The sequence below is a fragment of the Apus apus genome, chromosome Z (assembly GCF_020740795.1).
Source record: "Apus apus isolate bApuApu2 chromosome Z, bApuApu2.pri.cur, whole genome shotgun sequence".
Lineage (NCBI taxonomy): Eukaryota > Metazoa > Chordata > Aves > Apodiformes > Apodidae > Apus > Apus apus.
The window spans coordinates 40,112,834-40,125,294 of record NC_067312.1 but is presented as its reverse complement, the minus strand read 5'-3'; the positions used below and the strand labels follow the sequence as shown (position 1 = coordinate 40,125,294).

The 12,461-nt window shown below is 58.8% G+C and overlaps 1 pseudogene; it reads right to left on the bottom strand.

Annotated features, from left to right (window-relative positions):
• Positions 1 to 389: 389 nt before the first annotated feature.
• Positions 390 to 1,100, bottom strand: LOC127396010 (forkhead box protein J1-like; annotated as a pseudogene).
• Positions 1,101 to 12,461: the final 11,361 nt, after the last annotated feature.

Here is a 12,461-nt window from a genome sequence, read left to right as displayed (position 1 = left end):
ATTAAACGGCAAAAGGGTAAAACAATTGAACAGTGAAAATTAAAGCATTTAAACAATTAACCAGTGAAGTGGTGAAAAATCCACACTGAAAATATAACGTATTTAAACAATTAAACAGCAAAATACTGAAGGAATTTGGTGTAAATGTAAATCGTTTAAACAGCTGAACAGTGAAACAGTCAAACAACTGACAGGGGAAATATCAAACATTTAAACAATTAATCAGCAAAACGGTGGAAAAAAAAACCAAACAGTGAAAATATCAAACAACTCCAAAAGTGCATTTCCTCTAGCCCCTTCCTGGTAAGAAATTCGAATGCTAAAAATACAGGTTTCTTTGAATAGACAATATAGAATAGATTCTATAAAAACACCTAAAGAGGCAGACTTGCTGGATGTATAGACCTTTTTCATTCTGGCAAAGGGGAATCACCACATTCAAACACCTCCTCCATGTTGACAGTGTTGGTGAGGCAATCGCTTGTCCCTTCATCCCTGGGATTCTGCAGGAAGCAGCAGCCATGAAAGTTTTGTCCCAGCCCAGCTTGTTCTGATGGGATTGGGTGAGGAACCTGTCCCTGCCCCTGGGGACCTTTGGGATGCTGCCCATGGACCGCCAAGTCCAGGGCATGCATGACGGGGCTGGTTGGAGGCAGAAGGGCAAGATCCCCAAAAGCGGACAAGTCTGCGTTCAGGTTGGTGTTGAAGATGGCTTCCCAGTCCAAATCACCTTTCCAGCATCTCAGCTCCTCTTGCTCTTCCTGGGTGAACAAGGCCAAGTTGGAAAGCCAGACCACCCTGGCGGGTCGGTCGGGTGAGGGCTGCTGGCGCTTCTACCCTGCTTGGCCATCAACAGGATCCCAGGTCTGGCTGCCAGTGGTTTCTTCCAACTCTTCCACCAGCTGCTGTGACTCTCTGCTGACCCTGAGGATGTTAATGGGGGGGCAAACTGAAGCAGCTGGGCTGGCCTCACTCCGTGGTTCTTGCTGGGCTGTTTTTGTGAAGGCCGGGTGGATCTGCACGGGGGACCTCCTCTGCTCTCTGAAGGCACCCTTCTTGAGCTGGTCGCTGCACAGGGGATCGATCTTTCCCAGGCTCATCCTTCTCCCGGGGCACCCTGATGAAGCACTTGTGTGCAAGCATCGGGGTGTTCAGCAGCCCTGAACCTCGGGGAAATTCCCTCAGACCCCCGTGCCCAGTGTCTCCCAACCCTGGCAGGCTGGAGCTGCCCAGCAAGCTTTGCCCGAGCAGCCCGGCTGAGCCCTCAGCGTTCCTGTCCCACCACCCTCCCCTGCGAGCCTGCCGCTTCCCGCACACTCCAGCCCAGCCAGGAGCTCCTCCAGCTGCAGGTCAGAAGTGCTCACCTTCGAGATGACAGCCAAGAGCAGCACAGGCTGGCTTCCCAGGTTCACGTCTTCACCATGGTCCAGAGCCTCCCGCAGCTCCCACGGCTCCATCCCGCTGGCAGCTCTGCTGAATATCCCCTCCTCCGTCGGTCCTTGCTACTGCAGGACGTCCGGCAGCTCCTGTGGCAGAGGCAGGAGGACAGCGACTTGGCTGAGGAGCTGCCTTCCAACAGCAGTGGCCAGAGCACTGCTCCCTTGCTGGGGTTGGAGAACCCAATCTGCCATCCCCACTGGGGACGCTGCCTGTGGAGCAGGCAGAGGGAGGGCTGGGACCCCCTGTTCAGGCTGGCTGACCTGGGTGGGCTGGGGCAGCACGTCATCCTCCCCGCAGAGCGCTGCTGGGCGCTGCCCAAAGAGTGTCCTGCTGCAGCCAGAGCCCGCCTGCCCTGCAGCCTGGGCAGGGGGCCAGGGCAGCCCCTTGCTCCTCCTCCTCCTGCTGCTGCTTCTGCTCTCTCCTGCTGCAAAGGAAAACCATTCAGAGTCCATCCATGGAGACCACCAGGCCAACACTCCTGAAGCCAGCCCTGCCTGCAGCTCGGTGTTGAGCACTGCAGAAGGACAGGCAGGGAGCCAGTGGCCGGAGCTGTGGCTCTGGCTCAGAGGCTCCCGAGAGCCGATACGACAGCAGGACAGCGTGTCCCAGCCCTCATCATCCTGCCCTCCTCCAAGCTGTGTCCCCGCAGAACCAGGTCCAGTGGCTGCTGCTCAGCGGGTCTCCTTGCTCCTCCTTGTCCCTTGGGCTGCTCAACCTGCATGGCAACACTCAGGAAACAAGTGAGTGCAGCTCAACCTCTTGCAGGAGGTTGCCTTTCTTTCCAAAACTCACCTGGTACACGGAGAAGTCCCCCTCTGCTGCTCGATGGGGATGTCTCAGACCCTTCCTTGGGATCAGCCTGCAAGAACCAGGCTGTGCTTGGAGCGCAGCCCCGCAGCAGAAAGGGCCACCAGCACCAGCAGCCTGAGCATGGCACAGCTGGGACCCTCTGCCCTCCCAGGCTCCCGGCCCCACACCGCGGGTTACTTCTCAGCACCACCAGCCTGGTGTTCCTGGTGGCTCCCCAACTCTCTCTGCTCCAGGAATGGCACCACAGGAACCTTCCTCCCCTCCCGCACAAGCTGATCCCACACAAGCTGATCCCTGTCACAGCTCCTTGCTGGCACCCGTACCAGCCCAAGGAAGGTGAAAGGCAGCCATGCTCACCTCCGCCTGGCCCTGCAACAACCTCTCCAGGCTCCTGTCTCTGAAGGTCCTCCACTGGGCAAGAGAGAAGGAGGGGAAGAAGGTGAGCAGTGATACCTCTGCTACTGGGCTGCGGGAGCAGGGCCTGGGGGGACAGAGCCCAGACCAGAGAGACACGGCATGGCAGCAGCTGAGCTCCTCCTGCAAGCCTCTGAGCAGTGGCAGGCAGGTCTCGTAGGCTCCCTTGGCTCCTTCTGCTCTGCTGTGCATCAGGCAGGGACAGGCAGAGAGCTGGCTGAGCCCCCAGCTGCCTCTTCCCTCTCTCCAGGCACCTCTGCCCAAGAGCTGCCGCAGCCACAGGGGCACTTCTCCCCAGCTGGGAGCTGCGCTGCCCCGTCCGGCTGCGCCTGCAGCCTCCCCCCGCCTTACCCTGCAGGGTGCCCAGCCACAGCTCCTTCAGCACCGGGGAGCTGCAGGAAGAGAGGAGAACCAGCATCAGGCCCTGCTGCCCCCCCAGCCTCGGGCAGAGCCCACGCACAGGGCGGCAGGGGCATGGCCGGGAACCTCTCCTGCCCGCCCGTGGGACGTGGCAGCAGGACTCACCCCAGATCAGCAGCGCAAGAGCCAGGGGGCCAGGCAAAGATGAGGGAGATCATGTCCTCATCGCTGCCTCCCTCCTCCTCTGCTTCTTGCTCCCGGGCAACCTCTTCCAGGTTTCACTTACTTCCTAATTGGTGGAGCCTGGAGATGAGACGACGTGAAGGCAGGAAGGGCTGTCCCACTGCTGGCTGGCGGCTTCACTCATAGGGACCAAGTCTGTGATTTCTGAAACGCACCATTACAAGCTGAACAGCTTTTGACAAGTCGCTAAATACACCGGGCTTGGTTGCCTTCCCCAACCCAGCCAGCACGACTCGTTCTACTGCTGCTGGCGGGGTGGCCTCTTGGGGGGCTGGGAGGAGTCCTGGGGACTGCTGGCTCTCCTCTTCGGGGCTCGCCGTGGCCTCCCAGGGGAGCAGTCCCTGCCCTGGCTGGGAGTCGAGGGACCGGGCACAGCTTCCTCCGGATCCTCAAGCTGCTCTTCCTGCTCCCCACGGGCGGGAATGGGGATGCTGGTGGTGCTTCTGGGAGCCCCCTGAAGAGCAGCAGCTGAGGTGGTGGGACGCTCGTCTTCAGGGGCTCCCGCAGGGCTGCTGGAGGGGCCTGGACCGGAGTCAGGAGGCCCCCTTGGGGAGGCAGCAGGACGCTCCCGCCTCTTGGCAGCCCCGCGGCCCTGCAGGCCCAGCAGCTGGTGAGCTTCCCTGCCGCAGCGCTGCACAGCCACGTCGAGGAGGTCTTCAACAAACCTGGCAGCGCGATCCTGGAGGCTGTCCTGCAGCAGCCGGAGCAGGGCCTCTTGGTCCAGCCCGGAGAGGCCCAGGACACACGTGACGAGCTCCCCCAGGGTGACGGCAACGGAAGGCTGCTCCGCAAAGATCTGCCCCAGCTGCTGGTGGACCCAGGGCATAATGCGCTGCAGGAGGGCCGGGTGGTCGTCAAACAGGGTGGCCCAGGTGTCAGGCTGGAGGCCGCCCACTGCAGCCCTGGGCCCCGACTCCACCACCTGTGCCTGGGGCGGCGCAGCGGGAGGGGAGCACGGAGGGGCTGAGCGCCTTCGTGCTCTTCTTGCACGGGGCCTGCTGAGAGGAGGATGCCTTCGGGAGGCAGCAGGACGCTCCTGCCTCTCGGCAGCACGGCGACCCTGCAGGCCCAGCAGCTGGCACGCCTCCCTGATGGCCCGTTCCATGGCGGCCTGAACAGGTGGCTCCAAAAATGTCGCCGTGACGTTTTGGAGGGAGGACCCCAGGAGCTGGTTCAGTGTGTCTTCCTCCAGCCTGAAGAGGACCAGAAGGGGCACAACAAGATCCTCCATCACCTCTGCCACAGAATGCTGGTTCTGCATGGACAGTTCCAGCTCCTCCAGGATCCAGGGCATAAGGGTCGGCAGGAGAGCTGGGCGTTCCTGGAAAAGAGTCGCCCAGATGTCGGGCTGCAGGTCACCTGGAGGTGCCCCGGGCACCAGCCCCGCAGGCTCTTGTCCTGATGCTGCAGGGCTGTGGACAGCTGGATGGCCAGGACCTCCTCCTGACTGCTGGTGGACAGCTGGTGGAGATGCAGGTGGCAAGATGACATGCTCCTCAAAGTTGTCATCTGCCTGCACCGAGTGCACAATGGAGCAGATCCTCCTCTTGCAGAGGGGGCACTCGGGCTTGCTGTGGGCCCAGTGCAGGATGCAGCTGTAACAAAACTGGTGCAGGCACGGCAGCACGTAGCTGGTGCCCTCTCGGCTGCCCAGGCAGATGGGACAGCGGTTGTCCAGCTCCGTAGCCCTGCTCTCCCTGGGCTGTGGTGGGGGGGAGGTGGGCATGTTGAGCTGCTCCCTCCCAACAGCTCTGCAGAAGCTGGTGTCACACTAGGAAAGCAAGAGAAGCCCCAGTCATGGGCTGGCCTGGGCAGGGGGCAAAGAAATGCCCAGCTTCTTGCAGAAGGAAACCCTCCCAGCTCCTCAGGATGAGCTTTTCCCTGCCAGCTCACCTCTGCTGCTGCGAGCGTGCCTCCTGGTGCCCCGGCTGCCTGCAGCTGGCAGGGCCGGGGAGAAGCCTTTACTGGCTCTGGCGCCGAGGGTGAAGATCTCCCAGGAACAAGCTCCACAATCGCAAGCTCAGCTCCAAGGGACACTGACCGCTCCAGCCTCACCAAGGGCTCAGCTGGAGTGCCGGTAACTGAAACTCCAACCTGATTGGGTGGCTCCAGCACCTGTTGCTTGGGACTTCACCAATCACCTCTCAGGGTTTCATGACAGCCTGTCCTTCCCCTCGGTCCTTGCCCAAGTAGCCCTGCACCCCAGCATGCAGCCCCAAAGGCGTCGGGGCACCTCACAGCACACCCCCCTGCCTCTGGGGAAGGCATCAAGGGGATGGGGACGCGCTCTTCCCAGCACCGCCTAGTGGGAGGGAGAGAGGTGGTGGCAACTCCTGAAACTAGAGAGGTTCAGGCTGGAGACGAGGAATCCAAACCAAAAGCCTTGTGAGCATCATGAAGTACTCGGGTGGGTTGCCCAGGCAGACTGTGAGGTCCCTGAGCCCAAAGGTCAGCCTCCAAGACCCGAGTGGCCATGACCCAGAGCATCCAGGTCTGTGTTCGTTGCTGACCCTGCCCTGAGCCAGTCGCTGCACAAGAGACCTCCTTCGTCCCCTTCGAGTAGAAGCGGTTCTTGGTGGGACTGGTAGGACCAGAGATGAAGAGGAACATCTGAGCGTGAAACCCTCAGGACAGGCAGAAAAAGGGCTGTGAGAGGGGCAGGTGTTGATGGCATACCGTATCTTACATATAGTCTCTATATTTTACCAGCTGTCAAATGAAGGATTCTCCCCCAGAGTCAGATTACCTTGAGGTACACATTGTACTACACCATCCTCCGTCATCACACACCAGGTATGCCCAGGTCCCTGAGCAAAAGCAACACCCCGGACAGGTTTGCCTTTGTCTGAAGCAGGATGGACCCAAACACTTTTACCAGCAGGTTTCTTTCACATACCACAGGGACTTTATACCCATCTGCAATATGTAAAAGGTCTGACTGAGCAGGACCAGCCCACTTGATGGATCCCCTGGTAGATGGAGGGGCCTGTTATTTTGTTAATCACATCCATTGGGATCTGGAGACATCCATCTTGCCACCTGATTTCCAGGAACTGAATCTCTGGTGTAGGTCCCTTGACCTTGCTTCTTTTTTATAGCAAAACCAGCATCCAGAAGAATCTGGATGATCTTTTTACCTTTCTCAAAGACTTCTCCTGGTGTGTCACCCCACACAATGATGTCATCGATCTACTGCAGTGTTCTGGAGCTCCACCCTTCTCCAGTGCAGCATGGCAAATGGTTGAGCCGTCTTTCCACCCCTGGGGCAGTCAATTCCAGGTGTACTGGGGGTTGATCTCTTGCCTCCCCCCACCGCCAGCAACTCCCACAGCATCTCCTGAGCTGGGAACAGTCCCAAAAAGTCCCGGAGCTGCTGCTGGAGAAAGCACAGAGTCATGAGGGTCAGGAGAGCTCGAGCCTGGGGCTCGACAGTGATGGATGGACAGAGTCCTCCATGGACGCCGGCCATGGAGGGAAGAGAAGGGAAGAAGAAGCAGGAAGGAAGTTGTCTTCTGTGATCTCTGACCTTCCTCTGAGCTTACGTAGATATATGGAATGGAATATCTCTGGCCAATTTTGCTGTCCATCTAGTTACAAACAGGACTCTTCTGCTGTGGTAGCCTCTGTGGCAGCAGAGCGAAGACTCGACCTTGGAGTTCCGGCAGTAACATGAACATTCCAGTGTTATTGGTCCACTAGCTGAACTATCCCGTTAGGGATAACTGTAAAGGAAAGGGTTCCTTTTCCCTGTCTTGAATACGTCACCCACAGAGGCACACCCAGCTTCCCTACTTGGCTGGGCCTTGCCCAGAAGCCGGGCTGGAATTGCAGCCAGGGGGGCTTCCAGCAGCTTCTCACAGGAGTCACACCTTGTGGGTCCCCCCCAAACCCTGCCACACTAACCCAAAACAAGGATTTTGGGTTCAAAAGAGACAAATGCCAGGTCAGTTCTGGGAGCACCCCAGTTTCCTCTGCTTCTGTCCTGCAAGACCAAGTGCTGGATCCTTAACAAAACCTTTTGCTGCTGCTTCAGGAATCGTCCCTCCCGTCGTCTTGGTTTACAGAACAGTGGACACAGTGAAAAGAGTGTAAATATAAAACATTGAAGCAAGTAAACAGTGTTTTAATTAAACAGTGTAAATAAAAAAACATTTAAACCATGAAACAACAAAACAGTCAAACAATTAAACAGCGTAATCATCAAATATTTCAACAATTAAACAGTGAAACAGAGAAACTATTAAACTATGAAACTATGAAAGATGTAAACATTTAACCAATTACACAATGATATAATTAAACAATGCACATTTAAAAGATCGAAGCAATGAAACAGCAAAACAGCCAAAAAATTAAGCAGTGTAAATATCAAACATTTAAAGAATTAAACGGCAAAAGGGTAAAACAATTGAACAGTGAAAATTAAAGCATTTAAACAATTAACCAGTGAAGTGGTGAAAAATCCACACTGAAAATATAACGTATTTAAACAATTAAACAGCAAAATACTGAAGGAATTTGGTGTAAATGTAAATCGTTTAAACAGCTGAACAGTGAAACAGTCAAACAACTGACAGGGGAAATATCAAACATTTAAACAATTAATCAGCAAAACGGTGGAAAAAAAAACCAAACAGTGAAAATATCAAACAACTCCAAAAGTGCATTTCCTCTAGCCCCTTCCTGGTAAGAAATTCGAATGCTAAAAATACAGGTTTCTTTGAATAGACAATATAGAATAGATTCTATAAAAACACCTAAAGAGGCAGACTTGCTGGATGTATAGACCTTTTTCATTCTGGCAAAGGGGAATCACCACATTCAAACACCTCCTCCATGTTGACAGTGTTGGTGAGGCAATCGCTTGTCCCTTCATCCCTGGGATTCTGCAGGAAGCAGCAGCCATGAAAGTTTTGTCCCAGCCCAGCTTGTTCTGATGGGATTGGGTGAGGAACCTGTCCCTGCCCCTGGGGACCTTTGGGATGCTGCCCATGGACCGCCAAGTCCAGGGCATGCATGACGGGGCTGGTTGGAGGCAGAAGGGCAAGATCCCCAAAAGCGGACAAGTCTGCGTTCAGGTTGGTGTTGAAGATGGCTTCCCAGTCCAAATCACCTTTCCAGCATCTCAGCTCCTCTTGCTCTTCCTGGGTGAACAAGGCCAAGTTGGAAAGCCAGACCACCCTGGCGGGTCGGTCGGGTGAGGGCTGCTGGCGCTTCTACCCTGCTTGGCCATCAACAGGATCCCAGGTCTGGCTGCCAGTGGTTTCTTCCAACTCTTCCACCAGCTGCTGTGACTCTCTGCTGACCCTGAGGATGTTAATGGGGGGGCAAACTGAAGCAGCTGGGCTGGCCTCACTCCGTGGTTCTTGCTGGGCTGTTTTTGTGAAGGCCGGGTGGATCTGCACGGGGGACCTCCTCTGCTCTCTGAAGGCACCCTTCTTGAGCTGGTCGCTGCACAGGGGATCGATCTTTCCCAGGCTCATCCTTCTCCCGGGGCACCCTGATGAAGCACTTGTGTGCAAGCATCGGGGTGTTCAGCAGCCCTGAACCTCGGGGAAATTCCCTCAGACCCCCGTGCCCAGTGTCTCCCAACCCTGGCAGGCTGGAGCTGCCCAGCAAGCTTTGCCCGAGCAGCCCGGCTGAGCCCTCAGCGTTCCTGTCCCACCACCCTCCCCTGCGAGCCTGCCGCTTCCCGCACACTCCAGCCCAGCCAGGAGCTCCTCCAGCTGCAGGTCAGAAGTGCTCACCTTCGAGATGACAGCCAAGAGCAGCACAGGCTGGCTTCCCAGGTTCACGTCTTCACCATGGTCCAGAGCCTCCCGCAGCTCCCACGGCTCCATCCCGCTGGCAGCTCTGCTGAATATCCCCTCCTCCGTCGGTCCTTGCTACTGCAGGACGTCCGGCAGCTCCTGTGGCAGAGGCAGGAGGACAGCGACTTGGCTGAGGAGCTGCCTTCCAACAGCAGTGGCCAGAGCACTGCTCCCTTGCTGGGGTTGGAGAACCCAATCTGCCATCCCCACTGGGGACGCTGCCTGTGGAGCAGGCAGAGGGAGGGCTGGGACCCCCTGTTCAGGCTGGCTGACCTGGGTGGGCTGGGGCAGCACGTCATCCTCCCCGCAGAGCGCTGCTGGGCGCTGCCCAAAGAGTGTCCTGCTGCAGCCAGAGCCCGCCTGCCCTGCAGCCTGGGCAGGGGGCCAGGGCAGCCCCTTGCTCCTCCTCCTCCTGCTGCTGCTTCTGCTCTCTCCTGCTGCAAAGGAAAACCATTCAGAGTCCATCCATGGAGACCACCAGGCCAACACTCCTGAAGCCAGCCCTGCCTGCAGCTCGGTGTTGAGCACTGCAGAAGGACAGGCAGGGAGCCAGTGGCCGGAGCTGTGGCTCTGGCTCAGAGGCTCCCGAGAGCCGATATGACAGCAGGACAGCGTGTCCCAGCCCTCATCATCCTGCCCTCCTCCAAGCTGTGTCCCCGCAGAACCAGGTCCAGTGGCTGCTGCTCAGCGGGTCTCCTTGCTCCTCCTTGTCCCTTGGGCTGCTCAACCTGCATGGCAACACTCAGGAAACAAGTGAGTGCAGCTCAACCTCTTGCAGGAGGTTGCCTTTCTTTCCAAAACTCACCTGGTACACGGAGAAGTCCCCCTCTGCTGCTCGATGGGGATGTCTCAGACCCTTCCTTGGGATCAGCCTGCAAGAACCAGGCTGTGCTTGGAGCGCAGCCCCGCAGCAGAAAGGGCCACCAGCACCAGCAGCCTGAGCATGGCACAGCTGGGACCCTCTGCCCTCCCAGGCTCCCGGCCCCACACCGCGGGTTACTTCTCAGCACCACCAGCCTGGTGTTCCTGGTGGCTCCCCAACTCTCTCTGCTCCAGGAATGGCACCACAGGAACCTTCCTCCCCTCCCGCACAAGCTGATCCCACACAAGCTGATCCCTGTCACAGCTCCTTGCTGGCACCCGTACCAGCCCAAGGAAGGTGAAAGGCAGCCATGCTCACCTCCGCCTGGCCCTGCAACAACCTCTCCAGGCTCCTGTCTCTGAAGGTCCTCCACTGGGCAAGAGAGAAGGAGGGGAAGAAGGTGAGCAGTGATACCTCTGCTACTGGGCTGCGGGAGCAGGGCCTGGGGGGACAGAGCCCAGACCAGAGAGACACGGCATGGCAGCAGCTGAGCTCCTCCTGCAAGCCTCTGAGCAGTGGCAGGCAGGTCTCGTAGGCTCCCTTGGCTCCTTCTGCTCTGCTGTGCATCAGGCAGGGACAGGCAGAGAGCTGGCTGAGCCCCCAGCTGCCTCTTCCCTCTCTCCAGGCACCTCTGCCCAAGAGCTGTCGCAGCCACAGGGGCACTTCTCCCCAGCTGGGAGCTGCGCTGCCCCGTCCGGCTGCGCCTGCAGCCTCCCCCCGCCTTACCCTGCAGGGTGCCCAGCCACAGCTCCTTCAGCACCGGGGAGCTGCAGGAAGAGAGGAGAACCAGCATCAGGCCCTGCTGCCCCCCAGCCTCGGGCAGAGCCCACGCACAGGGCGGCAGGGGCATGGCCGGGAACCTCTCCTGCCCGCCCGTGGGACGTGGCAGCAGGACTCACCCCAGATCAGCAGCGCAAGAGCCAGGGGGCCAGGCAAAGATGAGGGAGATCATGTCCTCATCGCTGCCTCCCTCCTCCTCTGCTTCTTGCTCCCGGGCAACCTCTTCCAGGTTTCACTTACTTCCTAATTGGTGGAGCCTGGAGATGAGACGACGTGAAGGCAGGAAGGGCTGTCCCACTGCTGGCTGGCGGCTTCACTCATAGGGACCAAGTCTGTGATTTCTGAAACGCACCATTACAAGCTGAACAGCTTTTGACAAGTCGCTAAATACACCGGGCTTGGTTGCCTTCCCCAACCCAGCCAGCACGACTCGTTCTACTGCTGCTGGCGGGGTGGCCTCTTGGGGGGCTGGGAGGAGTCCTGGGGACTGCTGGCTCTCCTCTTCGGGGCTCGCCGTGGCCTCCCAGGGGAGCAGTCCCTGCCCTGGCTGGGAGTCGAGGGACCGGGCACAGCTTCCTCCGGATCCTCAAGCTGCTCTTCCTGCTCCCCACGGGCGGGAATGGGGATGCTGGTGGTGCTTCTGGGAGCCCCCTGAAGAGCAGCAGCTGAGGTGGTGGGACGCTCGTCTTCAGGGGCTCCCGCAGGGCTGCTGGAGGGGCCTGGACCGGAGTCAGGAGGCCCCCTTGGGGAGGCAGCAGGACGCTCCCGCCTCTCGGCAGCCCCGCGGCCCTGCAGGCCCAGCAGCTGGTGAGCTTCCCTGCCGCAGCGCTGCACAGCCACGTCGAGGAGGTCTTCAACAAACCTGGCAGCGCGATCCTGGAGGCTGTCCTGCAGCAGCCGGAGCAGGGCCTCTTGGTCCAGCCCGGAGAGGCCCACGACACACGTGACGAGCTCCCCCAGGGTGACGGCAACGGAAGGCTGCTCCGCAAAGATCTGCCCCAGCTGCTGGTGGACCCAGGGCATAATGCGCTGCAGGAGGGCCGGGTGGTCGTCAAACAGGGTGGCCCAGGTGTCAGGCTGGAGGCCGCCCACTGCAGCCCTGGGCCCCGACTCCACCACCTGTGCCTGGGGCGGCGCAGCGGGAGGGGAGCGCGGAGGGGCTGAGCGCCTTCGTGCTCTTCTTGCACGGGGCCTGCTGAGAGGAGGATGCCTTCGGGAGGCAGCAGGACGCTCCTGCCTCTCGGCAGCACGGCGACCCTGCAGGCCCAGCAGCTGGCACGCCTCCCTGATGGCCCGTTCCATGGCGGCCTGAACAGGTGGCTCCAAAAATGTCGCCGTGACGTTTTGGAGGGAGGACCCCAGGAGCTGGTTCAGTGTGTCTTCCTCCAGCCTGAAGAGGACCAGAAGGGGCACAACAAGATCCTCCATCACCTCTGCCACAGAATGCTGGTTCTGCATGGACAGTTCCAGCTCCTCCAGGATCCAGGGCATAAGGGTCGGCAGGAGAGCTGGGCGTTCCTGGAAAAGAGTCGCCCAGATGTCGGGCTGCAGGTCACCTGGAGGTGCCCCGGGCACCAGCCCCGCAGGCTCTTGTCCTGATGCTGCAGGGCTGTGGACAGCTGGATGGCCAGGACCTCCTCCTGATTGCTGGTGGACAGCTGGTGGAGATGCAGGTGGCAAGATGACATGCTCCTCAAAGTTGTCATCTGCCTGCACCGAGTGCACAATGGAGCAGATCCTCC